Here is a 21,655-nt window from a genome sequence, read left to right on the forward strand (position 1 = left end):
GCTTTTTAATATGCTGTCTAGGTTGGTCATAACTTTTCTTCCAAGGAGCAAGTGTTTTTTAATTGCATGGGTGCAATCACCATCCACAGTGATTTTGGAGACCAGAAAAATAAAGTTTCCACTGTTTCCACTGTTTCCTCATCTATTTGCCATGAAGTGATGGGACCGGATGCCATGATCTTAGTTTTCTGAATGTTGAGCTTTAAGCCAACTTTTTCACTCTCCTCTTTCACTTTCAGCAAGAGGCTCTTTAGTTCTTAGCATAGCCAAATTAACATATGAAGTAGATGCTCAATCTCATCCATTAAAAAGATGTTAAGATCTAAAGACTTTTTTTTTCCTGTGAAATGATTTCAAACTTTTTTTTAACTTAGTGTATGTGAAAGTGTAGAAAATAGCATAAACACGTAAACCTACATATACGCTGCTAAGGGGATTAAATGTCAGTACTATCAAACTCCAAGAGATGGTGAAGGACAGAGAAGCATGGCATTCTCCCCATGGGGTTGCAAAGAGTTGTACACGACTGAGTGACTGAACAACAACAGCTATCCTGTAGGAGGGCTATTTGGCAGTAAATAAAAACTGTCAATATTTGATCCAGAAGGTTTATTCCTAGTAATTTGTTCTAAGAAAGTGTTCCTGTATAACAAAGGAAAAAGTTTCATATAAGGTTGTTCATATTTGTTATAATGGCCAAATATTAAAAGCAACTGAAACATCTATCTATAGTGAGCTTTAAAACATAGTTTGATTACTCAGCTGTAAAAAAATAATGAAATGCCATTTGCAGTTATGTGGATAGAGTATCATACCATGCAAAGTAAGTCAGAAAGAGAAAGACAAATACCGTATGATATTGTATATATGTGGAACCTAAAGTTTGACACAAATGAACAAAACAGAAATAGACTCACAGACATAGTGCACAGCCTGTGCTTACCAAGGAGTCAGGGAGGGTTGAACTGGGAGTAAAGGGTTAACAGATGCAAACTATTATATGCAGAATGGATAACTAGCAAGGTCCTACTATATAGCTAGCACAGGGAACTATATTCAATGTCTTATAATAAACTATAATGAAAAAGAAAAGAAAAAACACTGGTAATATGATGCAATACTATACTGCCACTAAAAAATCATGTTTTAAAGACTATTTGACATAGCAGAACAGAGAATTGTTCACTTTATAATGTGAAAAACCAGCAAGATACAAAACTCAGTATACATCAAGACTTCAAATAGGTGAATGTGTATGTAATATATGTATCTGTCTTTATGTATATCTAGGAGATAACACTACTACATGTTAACACTCCTCATAGTAGAATTAAACTTATTTTATTTTTTTCTAAATGGAGAAAATGTGTAACTGGCCTGTAAGTCAATTGAAATATTACAAAATATCCCTAACTCTGTAGTGAATGAATTAGCAAACATGTCAATTTGTTTGACCTGTTAAAATATATTCAACAGTTGAGCTGAGGAAACATAGTAACAGTAACTCTACACTGCTTGAATGGGTTTGAAGGCACATCTGTGACCTAATAAGCAAATAAGGTGTGGTGGGAACCAAAGTGGAAAATCAGGATCCCAGGCACCACCTCACAGCATGTTCTCTGTAATGGAACACACTAAGCCAATCTCAGCCAGAAAGCATTAAAAACTAGGAGAGACTAACCCTGACTAAGAAGAATGTGAATGTCTCACCACAGAGTCAGAAACAGAAAATGAGGAGTCCTGTTCTCTGACTCCACGTGGAAAAGAGAGCCATTTCTTTTTGCTCCTTTGAACACAAGACATCCTGTACATCTGCCACGAGTGCATTTGGCTTCAAGCCACAGAAACTCCAAGTAAGCAATGGATTAAACAATTTAAGGGATTTTCCTTCTCCTTGTGTCCAGCTGCCCATGATGGAGTAGCTCCATAATGTTATCAGGTACCAGGCTGCTTCTACTCTCCGATTCAGTCATTTTAGTCAGTGGCCCTTACCCTCATGCTTGTTACACTGTGCTGGCAATATGGTGCTGTCCAAGCAGAAAGGCATAGAGAAATAAGAGAAAAGCGAAAATTCATGCTAAGGAAGCTGTCACTTTGAAAATCTTTCTTGCCCAGAAACTTCCACTCATGTCTCATTGGCCAGGATGATGCTCATGACCACTTCTTGCAGCATGGGAGGCTGGAAATACACTTTTTTACCTGAGCACATTATTTCCCCTTGCTGAATAATAAGAAGTGTGGGAAATGGACAGGCGGCAATCACTGTCTTCCACACTCTGGTACCCAACAGTCTGTGGCATCCACTACCAAAAGCTGACAGTTTGTATGGGCCAAGAGGTGGCCTCAGGTCTATATAACCAATTCCCCACAAGCTCGCTTGATGGAGGTTGCTACATCTATTACCTTTACAACTTGATAGTACAAGAGCATAAAATCTCCAGCTGCAAACCTGGAAAGCGAGGGAGAAAAGAATAAGTCAAAAGAATATTTCTATCCTCAATCACAGTCACTGTTAGTTCTACCCATGATCCCCTCCCTTCTTTCTTGCTCATAAGTGAATCTCCATTTGGCTTGTCAGCAATGTGCCAAGTTGCATGGTAGGGGCTGGTAAATTATAGCCTCCCATCAAATCAGTTCTGCTGCCAGTTTTATAAATAAAGTTTTATTGGAACACAAACAAGCCCATTCATTTACACACTGTCTATGGGCCACTTTTATACTGTGGAAGCCACACAACTGAGCAGCTGCTACAGAGACCATCTGGATTGCAAAACTTAAATTACCTACTATGTGGCCCTTTAAAGAAAAAATTGGCAGACCCCTGTCCTAGATAATTACCCATGGTTGGACTGACCCAGCTAAGACATGGTTCTTCATTCTTCCACCCTCCCAGACACCTGGGGTGACCATAGAACCATATAACTAGACAACTGCCGGGATGCTTCTGGGGAAGTTTTTAATTTCCTTGAATAAAAGGGTAGTCATAGCCAATCCATCCTCCTCCCTCCTTCTTCCTGCCTTGAATTGGGATACAAAAGTTGAAACTGCAGCAAACAACTTGGGAACATTAGGAGAAAAGCCAAAGAAATCCTAAGGCTCTTAAAACTGACACCTTTAATCCACGATATCCATGCTGAGAACAACCTACCTCCAGACTTCTTATGTGAGTGTAATATTGTGTGTGTGTGTGTGTGTGTGTGTGTGTGTGCGTGCGCGCTCAGTCATGTTCAACTCTTTGCGACCCCGTGGACTATAGCCCACCAGGCTCCTCTCCATGGAATTTTCCAGGCAAGAATACTGGAGTGGGTTACTAGGGGATCTTCCCAGTCCAGGGGTCAAACCCACATCTCCGATGTCTCCTGCACTGGCAGGCAGATTCTTTACCACTGAGCCACCTGGGAAGCCTGAGCATAATATTATGTGAGCTTGTTTATGTAAGCACTGTTATTGGACTTCCTGGTTTTCATTACAGCTGAATACTGTATATAGCTTAACAATATAGCTTATGTCCAAGACGGCCTTTCTGATAACTCCCAACTATGCCCTTATAAGAGAACATAGCTCAGCACATATTATACAATACTGTGTGGTTATTTAAAGGGCTGCCCACATTTTTATTTGTAACCATGAATTTCAGGTTATTATAGAATAAAGTACAGTAAGTAAGAACAAAGGATTGGGGCTCTGCTTGAGTTGAACACTCTGGCTGTAATGCTTACTATTATATGACTTCAGATAAGTTATTTGATTTATCTAGAAATGCCCTTATGTGAAAAATTGAAAAAAAAAATACTTCTATCTCATACAGCTTTTGTGAGGATTAAATTAAATTATGAATATATGGCACTTGGTCTGCTCATGCTCAATAAATGATTAAAATAATTGAGATATGATTTATAAACCAATTTTAATAGTTATCCCTATTCTTTAGTCCCTAAAGAAAACAAAGTATTCAAGAAATTACAGGACGGGAATTCCTTGGTAGTTCAGCGGTTAGAAGTCTATGCTCCCACTACAGTGGGCATGGGTTCAAACCCTAGTCAGGAAATAAGATCCTTCATCCATGCAACCAAAAAGAAATAAAGAAAAAGGAATTACAGGAATCCCTTCAATATTAAACACAGAATAAAAATAATCCGTTTTAACTTTCTATGAAAGAAAAGGTATTTTTTAAAAACCTTTGCATTTGGAAAACTTATCTCTTGAAATTCTACCTCCTCTAAACTTTACTCACCTGAAAAACTGATTGTGCTTCTCTTACCTTGAAGATATATCTTTATCTCCTCACATTTCCATTTATCTATTTCTGCCTCTTCATCTGCACCTTCAGATATGTTACTCAGTAATAAATCATTAAGTCAACAATATTCATTGAGCATCTGTTATGTTCAGCAAAATTAGAAACATTTTCATTCTTCTGTGAGATAGAAGCCAGCATTCCACAGGTAATTCTTCTGTCAATACAAATCTGCAATCTGACAGCTGACACTCTGTGAGTCTGAAAATTGTAAGGCTAGATATTTTTGTAATATACAATTTTGTGGAATTTTTGAATGGCAATACATTGTATATTCCTTACTACATATAATCCATCAAAGGTCTGGGACATCACCTTATAATTACCATATTACTGCAATTAGATATAGTAATACTTACTCTGAGAAAAATGAATAAATACTAAAAACAGACTCTTACAATTTATGTCAACTTCTACTGCCAAATAATTTAGGCCAAGTGAGGTTTTCTCACAAAACAAGTTATAGAGATCTTTTTATTTTTTCAGGTTTTTTGAATTTCAAAATTGGAGAAAAAGACTTGTACCACGCATTTCAATAAGATGTAATACAGTCTTGACAGATGAGCAATTCAAGAATGACTTTTCTCTCAATAACATTTTTTGGGGGTATATAATTCAGTAATGTTTAGTATACTGACAAATTCATAAATTTCTGAATCTATAACATTTCCCCTATCTGTGCACATTTCTTCATACTATTTTTTATAAATTTTATTGGAATGTAGTTGCTTTACAATGTCATGTTAGTTTCTACTGTACAGCAAAGTGAATCAGCCATAGGTATACATATATCCCCTCTTTTTTGCATCTCCTTCCCATTTAGGCCACCACAGAGCACTGAGTGGAGTTCCCTATGATAAACAGTATGTTTTCATTAGTTATCTGTTTCATGCACAGTATCAATAGTGTATGACGTCAATCCCAATCTAATTCGTCCTTCTGCTCCCTTTCCCCCTTGGTATTCATACATTTGTTCACGTCTGTGTCTCTATTTCTGCTTTGCAAATAAGATTATCTATACCATTTTTCTAGATTCCACATACAAGCAATTTACATATTTGTTTTTCTCACTCTGACTTACTTCACTCTGTATGACAGTCTCTAAATCTTTCCATGTCTGCAAATGGCACAATTTCATTCCTTTTATGGCTGAGTAATATTCCATTGTATATATGTACCATATCTTCTTTATCCATTCCTCTATTGATGGATATTTAAGTTTTTCCATGTCCTGACTATTGTAAATAGTGCTGCAATGAACATTAGGATGCGTGTGTCATTTTGAATTGTGGCTTTCTCTGGGTATATGTCCAGTAGTGGGATTTCTGGGTCATATGGTAGCTTTGTCTTTAGTTTTTTAAAGAACCTCCATACTGTTTTCCATAGTGGCTATATCAATTTACATTCCCAACAGTGTAAGAGGGTTCCCTTTTCTCCACATTTTCTCCAGAATTTGTTTGTGAATTTTTTTGATGATGATCATTCTGATCAGTGTGAGATGATGCCTCATTTTAGTTTTGATTTGCATTTTTCTAATAATTAGTGATGTTGAGTGTATTTTCATGTGTTTGTTGGCTATCTGTGTGTCTTCTTTGGAGAAATGTCTATTTAGGTCTTCCACTCATTTTTTTATTGAGTTGTTTGTCTTATTGGTATTGACCTACATGAGCTGCTGGTATATTTTGAAGATTAATCCTTTGTCAGTTGCTGTATTAGCAAATATTTTCTCCCATTCTTTTGAGGGTTGTCTTTTCATCTTGTTGATGGTTTCCTTTGCTATACAAAAGCTTTTAAGTTTCATTAGGCCTCATTTGTTTATTTTTTGCTTTTATTTTCATTTCTCTAGGAGGTGGGTCAAAAAAGTCTTGCTGTGATTTATGTCAAAGAGTGTTCTGCCTATGTTTTCCTCTAAGAGTTTTATAATGTCTGGAGCTTCAAAAAGTATGGAATGCTTTTCATGAATCTGCATGTCATCCTTCACAGGGGCCATGCTAATCTTCTTTGTATGATTCCAACTTTAGTATATGCCCTGCTGAAGTGAGCATGCAATAAGGTTTTGATTATATGAACTAAGCCAGTGGCTCAGTGGTAAAGAATCCACCTACCAATGCTGAAGTCATGGGAGACACAGGTTCAGTCCTTGGGTTGGGAAGATCCTCTGGAAGAGGATATGACAACCCACTCCAGTATTCTTGCCTTGAAAATCTCATGGACTGAGGAGCCTGGAAGACTACAGTTCAAGGGATCACAGAGAGTTGGACACGACTTAGTGACTGAGCACACACACACAGGCCCAGGACAAACACGTTCTCAGACTCCTTTTTGTAAACTACATTGAAGAATCTCAGATAGAAAGATCCTCAAAAAGCTCTTCAGTATCCTGCTCCCTGACCCTAAATTGCGGCTTTGGATAGTCCCAACTCCCACAGTTTAGAAGGAAATCTTGTGCTCTTCTAGGAGGAGAGTGTATAAATGAACATGACAAAGATGATAGTCCTATATTTTGGAAGAAGTCAAAGAAATATTTTTTCTTTCTTATTTTTGATTTTGAAAATTGTGGCCTGTGTGAGCCAGAACAGGAGGTCCTCTCCCTTCATCACTTTCACCTTTTCTCTTTGGAAATGTGAGATGCATGTCCAATGCCCAGAGAACCTGAAAAGAACCAGTTTCAAACATTTCTCCCCCCTCACCTAGTTTGATTTTCAATTTAGCTTTAAACTTGGAAACGAATCTATCTTTGGAAGACATGGACTAAGCAGAAGAGCTTTGAAGAACTCTTAAGCTCAACAGCATAGAGCTATGAGCAGAATGTTATTGTTAATATCAATTATTACAGCTTGCAAGGTAAACAAGTTTAATAATGAATTCCTCCAGGCTAGAGTCAAAGCCAAAATAACAGACATTTTGGAAAATTTTCAGGCTCGCATAGTAGCCCTAATCTACAAAATTTATTAAAAAGTCTATCATGTAATTTAGAACCCACTACTAGTAACCTATTTTGCACAAATATTTTCCCAGGTGGTAAGTGTATACCAATGTCTCTATTCATTGCCTTGACTCTTGACCTTGAATCTTAATTCACTTCCTTTGGGGGCAAGGGCAAATTCTCATTCTAATGGTGACAACTCAAAGATACAGCTTATTTTTGTGGCATCTTTGTGCAAATTACAAAAGGCTGCTAACTCTGGGAGGACAAATGAGAGCAGAGCTGAGGGTGTCATATCAGCCATCACTGTTGCCAATGGCTCTGTAAGCAGTGTGCAAACACAGTGTGTTATGTGGAGCCAGTGTGGCTTTTGTTAGAGAAACAGAAAATTTGCTGAGGCTGAACCTTCATCATTGGATCAAGCTTTTAAAATCATTCATCACAATTTTTGTGTTTTCTGAGTTTTAGGGCACTGAAGCAAAGCATTTGTTCTCCTGCTTAAGTTACTAGTCCTAGAATCACTCCAGACTCCCCACTCTGCTTCCTCCTACTGTCATCACTGATTTGGCCCTCCTAATTGGAAGTGGTCAAACAAGAGATGGCAAGAGTAATGTCGACATTCTAGGAATCAGCGAACTAAAATGGACTGGAAGGGGTAAATTTAACTCAGATGACCATTATATCTACTACTGTGGGTAGGAATCCCTCAGAAGAAATGGAGTAGCCATCATGGTCAACAAAAGAGTCCGAAATGCAGTACTTGGATGCAATCTCAAAAACGACAGAATGATCTCTGTTCATTTCCAAGGCAAACCATTCAATATCACAGTAATCCAAGTCTATGCCCCAACCAGTAACTCTGAAGAAGCTGAAGTTGAACAGTTCTATGAAGACCTGCAAGACCTTTTAGAACTAAGACCCAAAAAAAGATGTCCTTTTCACTATAGGGGACTGGAATGCAAAAGTAGGAAGTCAAGAAACACCTGAAGTAACAGGCAAATTTGGCCTTGGGATACGGAATGAAGCAGGGCAAAGACTAATAGAGTTTTGCCAAGAAAATGCACTGGTCATAACAAACACCCTCTTCCAACAACACAAGAGAAGACTCTACACATGGACATCAACAGATGGTCAACACCGAAATCAGATTGATTCTATTCTTTGCAGCCAAAGATGGAGAAGCTCTATACAGTCAGCAAAAACAAGACCAGGAGCTGACTGTGGCTCAGATCGTCAACTCCTTATTGCCAAATTCAGACTTCAATTGAAGAAAGTAGGGAAAACCACTAGACCATTCAGGTATGACCTAAATCAAATCCCTTATGATTATACACTGGAAGTGAGAAATAGATTTAATGGCCTAGATCTGATAGATTGAGTGCCTGATGAGCTATGGAATGAGGTTCGTGACATTGTACAGGAGACAGGGATCAAGACCATCTCCAGGGAAAAGAAATGCAAAAAAGCAAAATGGCTGTCTGGGGAGGCCTTACAAATAGCTGTGAAAAGAAAAGAAGTGAAAAGCAAAGGAGAAAAGGGAAGATATAAACATCTGAATGCAGAGTTCCAAAGAATAGCAAGAAGAGATAAGAAAGCCTTCTTCAGCGATCAATGCAAAGAAATAGAGGAAAACAACAGAATGGGAAAGACTAGAGATCTCTTCAAGAAAATTAGAGATACCAAGGGAACATTTCATGCAAAGATGGGCTCGATAAAGGACAGAAATGGTATGGACCTAACAGAAGCAGAAGATACTAAGAAGAGATGGCAAGAATACACAGAAGAATTGTACAAAAAAGATCTTCACGACCCAGATAATCACAATGGTGTGATCACTGACCTGGAGCCAGACATCCTGGAATGTGAAGTCAAGTGGGCCTTAGAAAGCATCACTATGAACAAAGCTAGTGGAGGTGATGGAATTCCAGTTGAGCTCTTTTAAATCCTGAAAGATGATGCTGTGAAAGTGCTTCACTCAACATGCCAGCAAATTTGGAAAACTCAGCAGTGGCCACAGGACTGGAAAAGGTCAGTTTTCATTCCAATCCCAAAGAAAGGCAATGCCAAAGAATGCTCAAATTATCGCACAATTGCACTCATCTTACACACTAGTAAAGTAATGCTCAAAATTCTCCAAGCCAGGCTTCAGCAATATGTGAACCGTGAACTTCCTGATGTTCAAGCTGGTTTTAGAAAAGGCAGAGGAACCAGAGATCAAATTGCCAACATCCGCAGGATCATGGAAAAAGCAAGAGAGTTCCAGAAAAACATCTATTTTTGCTTTATTGACTATGCCAAAGCCTTTGACTGTGTGAATCACAATAAACTGTGGAAAATTCTGCAAGAGATGGGAATACCAGACCACCTGATCTGCCTCTTGAGAAATCTGTATGCAGGTCAGGAAGCAACAGTTAGAAATGGACATGGAACAACAGACTGGTTCCAAATAGGAAAAGGAGTACGTCAAGGCTGTATATTGTCACCCTGTTTATTTAACTTATATGCAGAGTACATCATGAGAAATGCTGGGCTGGATGAAGCACAAGCTGGAATCAAGATTGCCGGGAGAAATATCAATAACCTCAGATATGCAGATGACACCACCCTTATGGCAGAAAGTGAAGAGGAACTCAAAAGCCTCTTGATGAAAGTGAAAGTGGAGAGTGAAAAAGTTGGCTTAAAGCTCAACATTCAGAAAACGAAGATCATGGCATCCGGTCCCATCACTTTATGGGAAATAGATGGGGAAACAGTGGAAAGAGTGTCAGACTTTATTTTTGGGGGCTCCAAAATCACTGCAGATGGTGACTGCAGCCATGAAATTAAAAGATGCTTACTCCTTGAAAGGAAAGTTATAACCAACCTAGATAGCATATTCAAAACCAGAGATGTTACTTTGCCAACAAAGGTCCCTCTAGTCAAGGCTATGGTTTTTCCAGTGGTCATGTATGGATGTGAGAGTTGGACTGTGAAGAAGGCTGAGTGCCGAAGAATTGATGCTTTTGAACTGTGGTGTTGGAGAAGACTCTTTAGAGTCCCTTGGACTGCAAGGAGATCCAACCAGTCCATTCTAAAGTAGGTCAGTCCTGGGTGTTCTTTGGAAGGAATGATGCTAAAGCTGAAACTCCAGTACTTTGGCCACCTCATGTGAAGAGTTGACTCATTGGAAAAGACTCTGATGCTGGGAGGGATTGGGGGCAGGAGGAGAAGGGGACGACAGAGGATGAGACGGCTGGATGGCATCACTGACTCTATGGACGTGAGTCTGGGTGAACTCCGGGAGTTGGTGATGGACAGTGAGCCCTGGCGTGCTGCGATTCATGAGGTCTCAAAGAGTCAGACATGACTGAGCTACTGAACTGACTGAACTGATGCTCGTCAGCTTTTTTGCACCTCAAGATCCACCCTCCACCCTTCTCTGGCCTGTCCTGGGCTCCTAAGGTCTGACATTCACTGATTGTGACACTCAGATCCCTTTGTCCTCTGGTTGGGTTTGACCAGTGTTGATGAGAAGTTCAGTTCAGTTCAGTTCAGTTCAGTTGCTCAATCATGTCTGACTCTTTGCGACCACATTGACTACAGCACGCCAAGCCTCCCTGTTGATGAGAAGGCTGCAGGCAAAAGAGAGATAAAGCTATTGATTCTCAAGTTCAAGCCCCACCCCCACTCCACTTCCCATGCTTGGTAGGCTTCTGGCACTGCCTTAGGATCTCACAGTTTGAACTCTGAGGCCGCCCCACCTCCAGCCACACCTCCAGCTCTTGGGTTCCACAAACCCTGCTCCCTCATGGTGTTCCACTGCTGCCAGTTCTGAGAGCTTTGCCATCTGTTGCTTTTTCCCCTAAAGTAGCCCACACCCTGCAAAGGTTAGAGTCCACTCACAACAATCTCTGCAGTTGGCCCTGTAGAGGGCATGCTCTCTGCCACTTCTGTCACCAGGAACTGTCACATTAGCCTCACTCTTTTCTTCACTGCTGCTGCTCATCCTTCTTTCTCTTCTAAATGTCCCTGTCCTGGTCTCCCTCTTTGACCCTCTTCATATTGCCAGCAGAGAGATCTGATCAAGTCACTCTTCTCAAACCAGACAGAACTCCGCCCTGCATACAAACCACTACACTGCACCTCTACCTCCCTCCCAACCCTTATCTCTGAGCAGCAGCCACACCCAACAGCTTATAGAACCAACACTCACTGCTCCCCTCACCTCCGCTTCTGCACTTCAGCTGCTCCTTCTACCTCAAACCTCTTTATCTTAGTCACGCTCCCTACTGAATGCCTACTAAATATTTGGTAACAAAATCAAGTATTATTTTTTCCATAGCTTTGTTGAATTCTCAGCTTCTCCCTTTTTCTTACTTTCTTGCCCATCCCACCTTACTGCCCATATCTTGAGAGACTGTGATAATTCTATCCAAACACCTATAAGATTTTAATATATTTATTTGTTCACTTGTCATTTTTTCTCCTTTTAGCCCCTTGAAAAGTCAGATCCCAAAATTCAGCCAATGAAGGCAAAATGGAGGCATTTAGTACATTGAAAGAAAAGAAGAAAAATAAGAGGAGGAGGAAGAAAGGCAGACTATGGAAAGGAATTGTCCTGTTCAGGTTGCAAAGTATCATATAAGGTTTTCATGTGTTGCATGAAGGCAGAGTGAGTTGCATTTCTTACCTCTGAGTTTGGGGATGACCACTAGATCTGTGCAAAGATTTTGATAGTACTAAAGGATGAATGCAAATATTCTTTTCTTATCATGAAATTTTAAAATGAAATATTCTCAAAGTGAAATAATGCTAGAGTTTAAAAAAAAATTCAGGAGGAAATAAAGGACTGTTTATTTAATTTGAAAAAATAAATAGGACATGTTCCAAATAAAAATCAGGGTGTCTGCATTTAACTGCTTTTTGGTGGCCAGCTTTTATTATTGCCATATCAAAATGGAATTCAAGATGCATCGGGTAGGTATTGGCATTATTGAAAATATGCCATAGAATTTAGTTGAAAAAAACAAAAGTTTGAATTTAAAGATCACATTTTAAAAGGAAAACCCTGTTTACTCAACTATTATTTCCTATGTGTATATTCTAGATGGTAGTTGGAGCTTAGAGCCTAGTTAAAAAAAAAAGACTTCAACCAAATGTTACTTGATATTTGTATGTCTGTTATTTACTATTTGCCAAGCACTCCTCTAAGAAATTTACCAAGTTTATTTTATTTAATCCTCTTAACAAATCCATACAAAAAATTTACTATAACTCCTATATTTTCTTATATTATACAACTGAGGTATAGGAGTTAAGAAAGGTTTCTGTGAGTCACACAGGAAGGAAGTAGCAGAACCAGGATTTAAAGCCAGGCAGTCTAGTCAAAGAATTTGTGCTTGTAAATACCTTGCTCTGTTTACCATCTATGCAGGAAATGATCATTTACAAAGAAAAAAAATGTATTTTGGTGTTCATTACAAGCCTAAGTCAAAAGTATAGAATAAATTCATTCTTTTTCAAGATTCAAGACCTAATTAAAACTATATCATCATCATATGTCCTCTCTGAGCTCTTTTTGAGCCATCTGTTGAAGCAACATTTTCTGATTGTCTGGTATATACTGAACACTGTACTGAATGGTAGGCTTCCCTGGTGGCTCAGATGGTAAAAAAAAAAAATCTGCCTGCAATGTGGGAGACTTGGGTTCAGTCCCTGGGTTGGGAAGATCCACTGAGGAGGGCATGGCAACCCACTCCAGTATTCTTGCCTGGAGAATCCCCATGGACAGAGGAGCTTGGTGGGCTACAGTCCATGGGGTCACAAGAAGTGGACATCACTGAGTGACTAAGTATAGCATACTGGATAATGGAAACACAGAGAAAAGACAGTCATTACCTTAAAAATGTACAGGGAGGTGGGGAATTTTGGGGTGAGGGAATAATGCTATACAACAGTCAACTGTTAACATGCCAGTGCATATCTGCTTATTCTTAGGCTTTAAATTTCTTTTTCACTAGGACCCTAACTTGCTCTCAGTGGCTTTGCTGACAATATGGAGGAAATAAGAGAGTGGGAACAGACTGTTGCTGTAAAATATAATCAGTTCTGTCCTGGCATGTACACTACCAGTTAAAAAGGCAGAGAAGTGGGACATGAGCCCAGTGGGATGGGTCAGGAAGAGCTATGAAGAGCAGGTAAGGATTAAAATGGTCTTAAAAGAATAAGTAAAATCACTTAAGGGGGAAGTGGGAAACCAAAATTGTTTTTGGATTTGGTCTAAACATACACCATCTGATCCGTCAGCCTACCTGGTAGATTCAGACATCATATTAATACTAAATGAAGATATAACCACAATTTTCATGTATTATTCTTTGAGATGACCACTTTTGAGAGACTACGTCACCAGAGGCGATGTACAGTAGTGGTTGAAAGTTTTTATTTTAGATTCATATAGATGAGGGTTTGAGTCTCTCTCTCTCATTTTTTTTTTTTTTTTGGCTGTATGACTAAAAATAAAGTTAATTTTGCTTTTTTGAGATTCTTATCTGTTCAAAATTAAATATAACAGTTGTATGTGCTTTATAAGTGTTTCATGCCATAATGCAAGCAAAATATTTAGTGCATCTATAGGGTACTTGATAAATATGCTCATTTGGATATTTATCAAAGGTCAAAGTTTTCAAAGATCCTTAGTTATCACACGAATCTGTTTCATTAATGAAATAATTAGAGTCTTAAGACCATACTGCTAAATATTATAAAAGCTCCATTCCCCCATTGGGTTTTTTAAATATTTAATATGTTCTAATCATAAATATATTTTTATCTTTCTGTTTGAACTTGACTATCTCCTCTTTGAGGCTTTTGCTTTTCTTTTGTGATAATGGAGCTTAGCTCCTAACTATCAAGAAATAGTCCCCCCATATCAGAATGTGATCTTGGTCAGTTTCTACAAACAAACTAAAGCTCAGTTTCTGCCCTGATGCCTGTGGACCTTAAAGCTTATCTGTACTAAATGAATTAATATTCATATAAATACATATAACTCAAATCCAAAAAAAAAAAAAATAGACTTGGTAAAATTCAAAGCATAACAAAGAAGTTGTTGTTTTGAAGCATTTCAATATTTGGCCATGCTGTCAATATATTAATGAAGAATGTAATATCTTTATCAGGATCCTTTCTTCCATGATGATAATGAAGATGATGTTCATTCACTCACTTTGTACAAATTCTCATGATAATTTGTTAAGCTTGTTCTGAGGGTAGCAGCATTGAAGGCTGGCAAAGAAAATTTAGAATGTGTGTAAAACTCCAGCAGCTGAATAGAGGTTTATATATTATCTCTATATTAATACATGCCTTATTAATTCAAGTTTCACTTTGCAGGTGAAATGTATTTTAGCATATTAAATTAACAAGAGATATGAAAAAAATTTTTTTCATATGTTTTTGTCTCCATCTCACAATTAGATCATAGTTCTAACTCCAGATTATCAATTCTGGTCTAAAAGACCTAAGAAAGGAAGATTTTTGCATTATTTTGGTCAATCAACAAGCTAGTACTCAGTTCAATAGCTGTATTTTCGAAAATTGAAGTTAAATTGCTTTACCTGCCTATCTTGCTTTCTAATGAGCCTTGTAATGACTTTCAATATAGCATGTTTTGCAACAGTGTATTTTCATTTATTTCAAGCACAACCTTTCAATGTGTATTAGTACATGAAAATAAATTTATGATTTATTTGATATTCTTAATTTATAAAAGTTAAACATTTTGATTTATAAGAATTATGATTGAAATAAATTTTTATTATAATGATAACTTGTGGGATTCACTCTCACAGCTATAGTACCTTTTAAAGTTGATAAAGACTTCTCTTCTTTAGTTGCCAATCATGGAAAGGGACAAAGTTGTAAAAATGTCCACTAATTTTGAAGAAGAGAGTGCTAAATCATACATTGAAATAAGTTAAAAATTATGAGAAGAAAATTTTTTTAATCTCCCTTGATTCCCCTAGTATTCTGTCTTGATGAAATAACTAACAGAGGACTATAACTTACCATTTGAATCATAATAAAACTGCTCTTATTTCTTAAGATATTCTATCATTTTCTCTTTTTAAAGTAATAGTTAATTCTTATTACAAATTCAAGGTAAACTTCTTTGGGAAGTTTTAAATGAAAACAGAGGATATATTGTTTGGTTTGACTTCTAAATTAATGTCTCTAATAAAATGTCCCACAAATTAAGTGATCTTCTTCTGAGATAATGTAAGCTGTCATTTTGGGTGACAGTCACATGAATTCTATTTTCCATATGAGAATGGGGTGCTAGACTCATAGTGTCCAGGCTGGGTCATCTAGAGAGGGAAATAATGTATTCAGAGTGATCAGGAAGCTGCCTCAAAGGATGTCAGTGAAAGACGACAATAATATGTAAAGGAACTGCTAGAGAACAGTGCCCAAAGTACTGAAGTTGCCACTGTGGGATTTCCCAGGCTGATGATGTCATTTTGCTATATCATTCACTGTTATCACATTCTCTTTCAGTATGCCATAGTGACTTTGATTATAAATAATTAATAAGGATATCTAGTATTAGGTTAAAATTTTCCTTCCTAGTCCTGTAGAAACACTTATTGTCAGAAAACTCAAGCTGTAAAGCATACCTTAAAAGTAGCACCCACTGAACACAGCAAGTTATTTCTCTACTTCCTAATGTACAAGTGTGTGGATTGACAAGCTCATTTCCGGGTTATGAAGTGTGAGCAGAAACGACATGTACCATTTAGAGGTTAAAAAGTGTAAGATACAGGTACACCCCTTCTGTCTCTTTTATCGTTTGTCAAGAACAAAGACTAGGGTAAATCCACAAAGTGAAAGAAGTCTGGGTTCCTGAATTGAACTTCTACCCAATAGGAAAAACAGAATTAGAAATTTTATCTTAAGCATCAGGGAAAATCATTGGAGGGTCTTACACAGGGAAATTCTGTAATCTCTTTGGTAGAGGGTGGATTGTAAGAAGAGGTGGCAGCCAGTCTCCAAAAAGACCCCTAATGTTCCCCACCTCATGGAGTTCACACCTTTGTCTATTCCCTTCCCACATGGTTCCAGGATCAATCACTATGGCCAATGGAGTACAGCAGAAGTGATGGCCTGCCATGTCCAAGATTTGGTACTAAAGACACTGTGGTTTCTATCTTGGTGTCTCTGTCTGTCTCTAAGATTACTCATTCTGGGGGAAACCAGGTGCTATGTTACATGTAGCTCTGTGGAGAGACTCACATCATGAGGAGCAACCACATGAGTGAACTTGAAAATTAGCTTCCTCTAGCCCCACCCAGAGAAGTTTTCAAATGAATGAACTGCTGGTAAACAGCATGAGTGACCCTCAACCAAAATTACCTACCTAAACCTCTCCTGGATTCCTGACCCACATGGACTGTGTGATTGATATAATAAATGTTTGTCATCTTAAACTGCTTAGTTTCAGAGAATTTTGATTCACAACAATAAAATAACTACTATAAGAGACCCATTACTTCATGGCAAATAGATGAGGAAACAGTGGAAACAATGGCTGACTTTATTTTGGGGGGCTCCAAAATCACTGCAGATAGTGATTGCAACCATGAAATTAAAAGACACTTACTCCTTGGAAGGAAAGTTATGACCAATGTAGACAGCATATTAAAAGCAGAGACATTACTTTGTCAACAAAGGTCCATCTAGTCAAGGCTATGGTTTTTCCAGTAGCCATGTATGGATGTAAGAGTTGGACTATAAAGAAAGCTGAGTGCCAAAGAATTGATGCTTTTGAACTGTGGTGTTGGAGAAGACTCTTGAGAGTCCCTTGGACTGCAAGGAGATCCAACCAGTCCAACCTAAAGGAGATCAGTCCTGAGTGTTCATTGGAAGGACTTATGTTGAAGCTGAAACTCCATTACTTTGGCCACCTGATGCGAAGAGCTGACTCATTTGAAAAGACCCTGATGCTGGGAAAGATTGAGGCAGGAGGAGAAGGGGACAACAGAGGATGAGATGGTTGGATGGCATCACCGACTCAATGGACATGGGTTTGGGTGAACTCTGGGAGTTGGTGATGGACAGGGAGGCCTGGCATGCTGTGGTTCATGGGGTCACAAAGAGTCTGGCACAACTGAGTGACTGAACTGATAAGAGATAAGAATATAAACAGGATGAGTAGACATGAGCCTATTGCAGTGATCCAGGAAAGAGATGGCTGTAATATTAACAGATATGGGGATAAATAAGATTGTGTATTTTGAGGGAGATAGTGGGGAGGACCTGACCAGATACAGTGGAAGAACCTAGAAAATAATCCTCTCAGTGCAAGATATTGATATGATCTGAGTGTTGAGAAAGTAGACTGAGGATTCCCCGAAGTTATAGTAGTAAATTTTGTGATACCATGACTGCACTTGAGTGCTTCCCCCAAATCCACATGTTTTGGCATGCTATTTGGAGATGGGGCCTTTGGGAGGCAATTAGGTCATAAGGATGGAGTCTTCATGATGGGATCAGTGCTCTCATGAGAAGAGACACTAGTCAGTCAGTCAGTTCAGTCATTCAGTCGTGTCCGACTCTTTGTGAGCCCATGAATCGCAGCACGCCAGGCCTCCCTGTCCATCACCAACTCCTGGAGTTCACTCAGACTCACGTCCATCGAGTCAGTGATGCCATCCAGCCATCTCATCCTCTGTCGTCCCCTTCTCCTCCTGCCCTCAAACCCTCCCAGCATCAGAGTCTTTCTCAGTAGACAAGGGTTTGTTGTTTTGTTTTATACCAGTGTAGCCTTGTCTGCTCCAGAAAGCAAGGATTCATTAATATAGCTCCCGGGAGGATGACAGGCAACTTATAGCTTGGTGATGAGAAGGATCACATAGAAATAAGAATGAAAGAGTTGAGTAAATTGCATTGAGAATGAATTGAGGAAGAAAATGCTGGAAATATTACCTAAATAGATATACAAGTATACTTTTAAACAAACCCATGAAATTCACTTAACAAATATTAATTTAGCTCCTACAATGTATCAACCACTTTACCAGGTACAGGAATCCAGCGGTGGGCAAAAAATAAATAAATGTAACAAAAAAGCATTCAGTGTACCGTCCTTACAAAGAAGTGGAAGAGTCAGGCAATTACACGAACAATCATATAAACAGAGGTAAAATAGATATAAAATTACAACTTTGCCTAATGATGTATTAGTTATCTCCAAACTTTTTGGCAATGGGGACCTATTTTGTGATGATCAGTTTTTCCACGGACCAAGGGTGGAGTGTCATTTTGGGGATGATTCAAGTACCTTACATTTATTGTGGACTTTACTTCTAACACTACTACTTATCTAATAGGATCAATAGGAGGATTGATAGTACCTAATAGTATCTAATAGGATCAGTAGTACCTAATAGGAGGTACCGGTCTGAAGCCAGGATGTTGGGGACCCCTGCTCTAGATGATATAATGGACAGATATAAGATATCATGAATCTAAAACAGGAAGATTAGATTTGATAAGGGAGGTTAGGAAAGGTTTACCTGGAGAAGTGTTGATTAAGGTAAGATCTGAAGAAAGAGGAACAGTTAACTAGATGGAAGATAGTAGAAGTTGAGGGCATATTAGGAAAATGGAATGGCTTGTGCAAAGGCCCAGGGGCGGAAAGAAAGGTGAAAAAATATGAAACACTGACCTGAAGCCAGAAGGCTTGTACCCAGCAGAGAAGGGCAAGAGGGAATAAGGAATGGCGAAGCAGCTCAGAGCTATGCCCTGCAGAGCCTTACGATTCTTCTTAGGAAGCTTTGTTCGCAAGTTTGCAATGGGAAGCAATTATAGAATTTTAAGTCTAGAGAGGGAAGAGGAAGGTAACATGATTAGTTTGCCTTTGGAGGGAGTGTAAGTCTGACCACAAAGTAAAGAAGCGGTTGGAAAGTGGAGGGCAGAATGGAGCAGAGCAGATCAATGATTGAGAGATGATTATAACAAGCTATGGTACGCATGGAAAGACGTGGACAGATCTTTTTGGTAAAATATTGACAATTTGGTGAGTGAGAGAGGGAGGTGTCTATAATAATTGTGAGCTTTCAGACCCACACAACTGTTTGGATAGGTGAAAGTAAGGGTTAATCACTGAGAAACGGAATACTGAAATAAGCTTAGGAATTAAGCCCAAAGATTGAAAGTTCGATTTTGGGAATGCTGAGTTTAATCTAGTTTGAGGCTTCCAAGATAACTTTAAGCAGTGGAGCTCAGAAGAGAGATCAGAGCTAGAAATCACTACTGTGAGTTATCTGCAAAGATGTCAGAACTGAAGCAGGAGGGGAGAAGAGGAAACTTGGGACTGTACCTTAAAGAATTCCAGCGTTTAAAGAGAGACAATTCCAGTAAGGAAGACTGAAAGAAAGTAGCCAGGGAGATAGTGGAGAACCAGACTTGGGTTTAGGAAGCCAAGGAGAAAGACCCTCTCCAGAATGGAGTTGTCATTGAGTCAACCACAGGTGAGAGATCAAATAAAAAGAGAGTATGAGGAATAGAGGGCTTCCCTGGTGGCTCCGTGGTAAAGAATCTGCCTGCCAATGCAGAAGACACAAAAGACGTGGGTTCAATCCCTGGTCAGGAAGATCCCCTGAAGAAGGAAATGGCAACCCACTCCAGGATTCTTGCCTAGAAAATTCCATGGACAAAGGAGCCTGGTGGGCTACAGTCCATGGGATCACAAAGAGTCAGACATGATTGAGCATACATGCACACACATACACCAACAGCAAGAACACAGCTGAACCCTGCAATGATCATCTCAGTCCTCACAATGAACTCCTGCATTTCCCTCATCTTACAGAGGTGGCTCAGATGGTAAAGCGTCTGCCTACAATGTAGGAGACCTGGGTTTGATCCCTGGGTTGGGAAGATCCTCTGGAGAAGAAAATGGCACCCCACTCCAGTACTCTTGCCTGGAAAATCCCATGGACGGAGGAGACTGGTAGGCTACAGTCTATGGGGTTGCAAAGAGTCGGACACGACTGAGCAACTTCACAGAGACAGAAACTGAGGTTATGAAAGGAATACTCCTGCTTCAGGATGAACAGAAAGGATTTTTCACCACTCTGAGCTAGTATCCATATTCCTCGCACACCAGATCATGCTGCCCACACACAATTTTAAGGCTGCATGAGAGAATATGATGTCCCTTCAATCACCATATTTACCTGGCTGTGGAAACCTTAAGTTCTTTTATATGAGGGATTCATGAGCATTCTAAATTAGATTAAAGAATACATTTGGGTGAAAATGTAAACTATTGATTTTTTTCCCCTAGGAGCAGATTATAAAAGATAGATAAAATCTCACCAGACATCTGAGAGGGTTGGGACATGAAATAAGGGAAGAAAAGAGTATCCAAAGGACCTAAGGGTACCAAAGGTGTCTTCCTAATTTTGGCCACAAACTGAACACAGTTGAAGGCAGAGTCATTGGGTTGTTGATGGAATATTCCTTCCACCTGGCACAACTAACAAGTTATTACTAATAATGTATCCCCTCACACAGTCCCTGAAGTAATTTTTCTCCATTTCAGAAGCAGCAACTTTAATCAGGAAATAATAAGGACCCTTGTATAAGCTGCCTTTGAAAGAGTGTAAGTTATCCAGATAGAATGGCCCAGTGCATAATCCACTGATGAATTCTTAACTACATTGATTTTTGCCAAGGTCATGATAAAAAATAAAATTAAAAGATCAGAATAAGTTCATAATCACAAAATGTCAGTTCTAGCTAGTGTCTTTCTCAGAATTTCCCAAAAAGAACCTCTATAAATAGTCATCCTCTACCCAGCAGAATTTGATTTGGAAATAAACAGCTGCCTCAGTGAAAAATTTTAGCCCCACAGGAAAAGAAAAAAGTTTATTAGGGAAGCAGCTGCTAATTGCACTGTATTTCTCAGATGTGTGACTGCTTCTGAACCGCAACACACTGTTTGTTCCTACATACAGCACAGTTATTCCAAAAGTAGAACGTTGCATCCTTTAAGTGACTTCAATGTAAGTCATCAGTAAAACTATAAGACCAGACACCTGATTCAATGACGTGTCTTCACGGCTCTCAGCTTATTCTATGAGTTAGTCTGAACTCAGTTCTTTACTTCCATGCAGCTTTGCCTGCATATAGAATGAGATATGGAGGCTGAAGGAGACCAGAGCACATCCTAAGCCATGACAGGTGTCTGGAAAGCAACAGTTGGAAAGCCATTGCAAAGATGCTATCCAACCTCCATAGAGAATTCAACACTTGTTTCAAATCTTCTGGTTTTATTGAAACATTGTAAGTACTTTCAGAAGATATTAAATAGATCACTCACTTTTTCTTTATTTGAATGATCCTTCCTTCTCTTTCTGTTCCTTAGATTCTAGAGTTTGATCCAT

At 38.9% G+C, this 21,655-nt stretch overlaps 1 non-coding gene across 1 annotated transcript; it reads right to left on the reverse strand.

Moving 5' to 3' along the window:
* Positions 1–6,234: 6,234 nt before the first annotated feature.
* On the reverse strand, positions 6,235–6,340 carry LOC147350399 (U6 spliceosomal RNA). Its single transcript, XR_015149300.1, has one exon. It is a non-coding gene; the product is annotated as a U6 spliceosomal RNA (small nuclear RNA).
* Positions 6,341–21,655: the final 15,315 nt, after the last annotated feature.

The sequence above is a fragment of the Bos grunniens genome, chromosome 20 (assembly GCF_055505025.1).
Source record: "Bos grunniens cultivar Pamir isolate PY7600 chromosome 20, Bosgru_T2T1.0, whole genome shotgun sequence".
NCBI classification, from domain to species: Eukaryota; Metazoa; Chordata; class Mammalia; order Artiodactyla; family Bovidae; genus Bos; species Bos grunniens.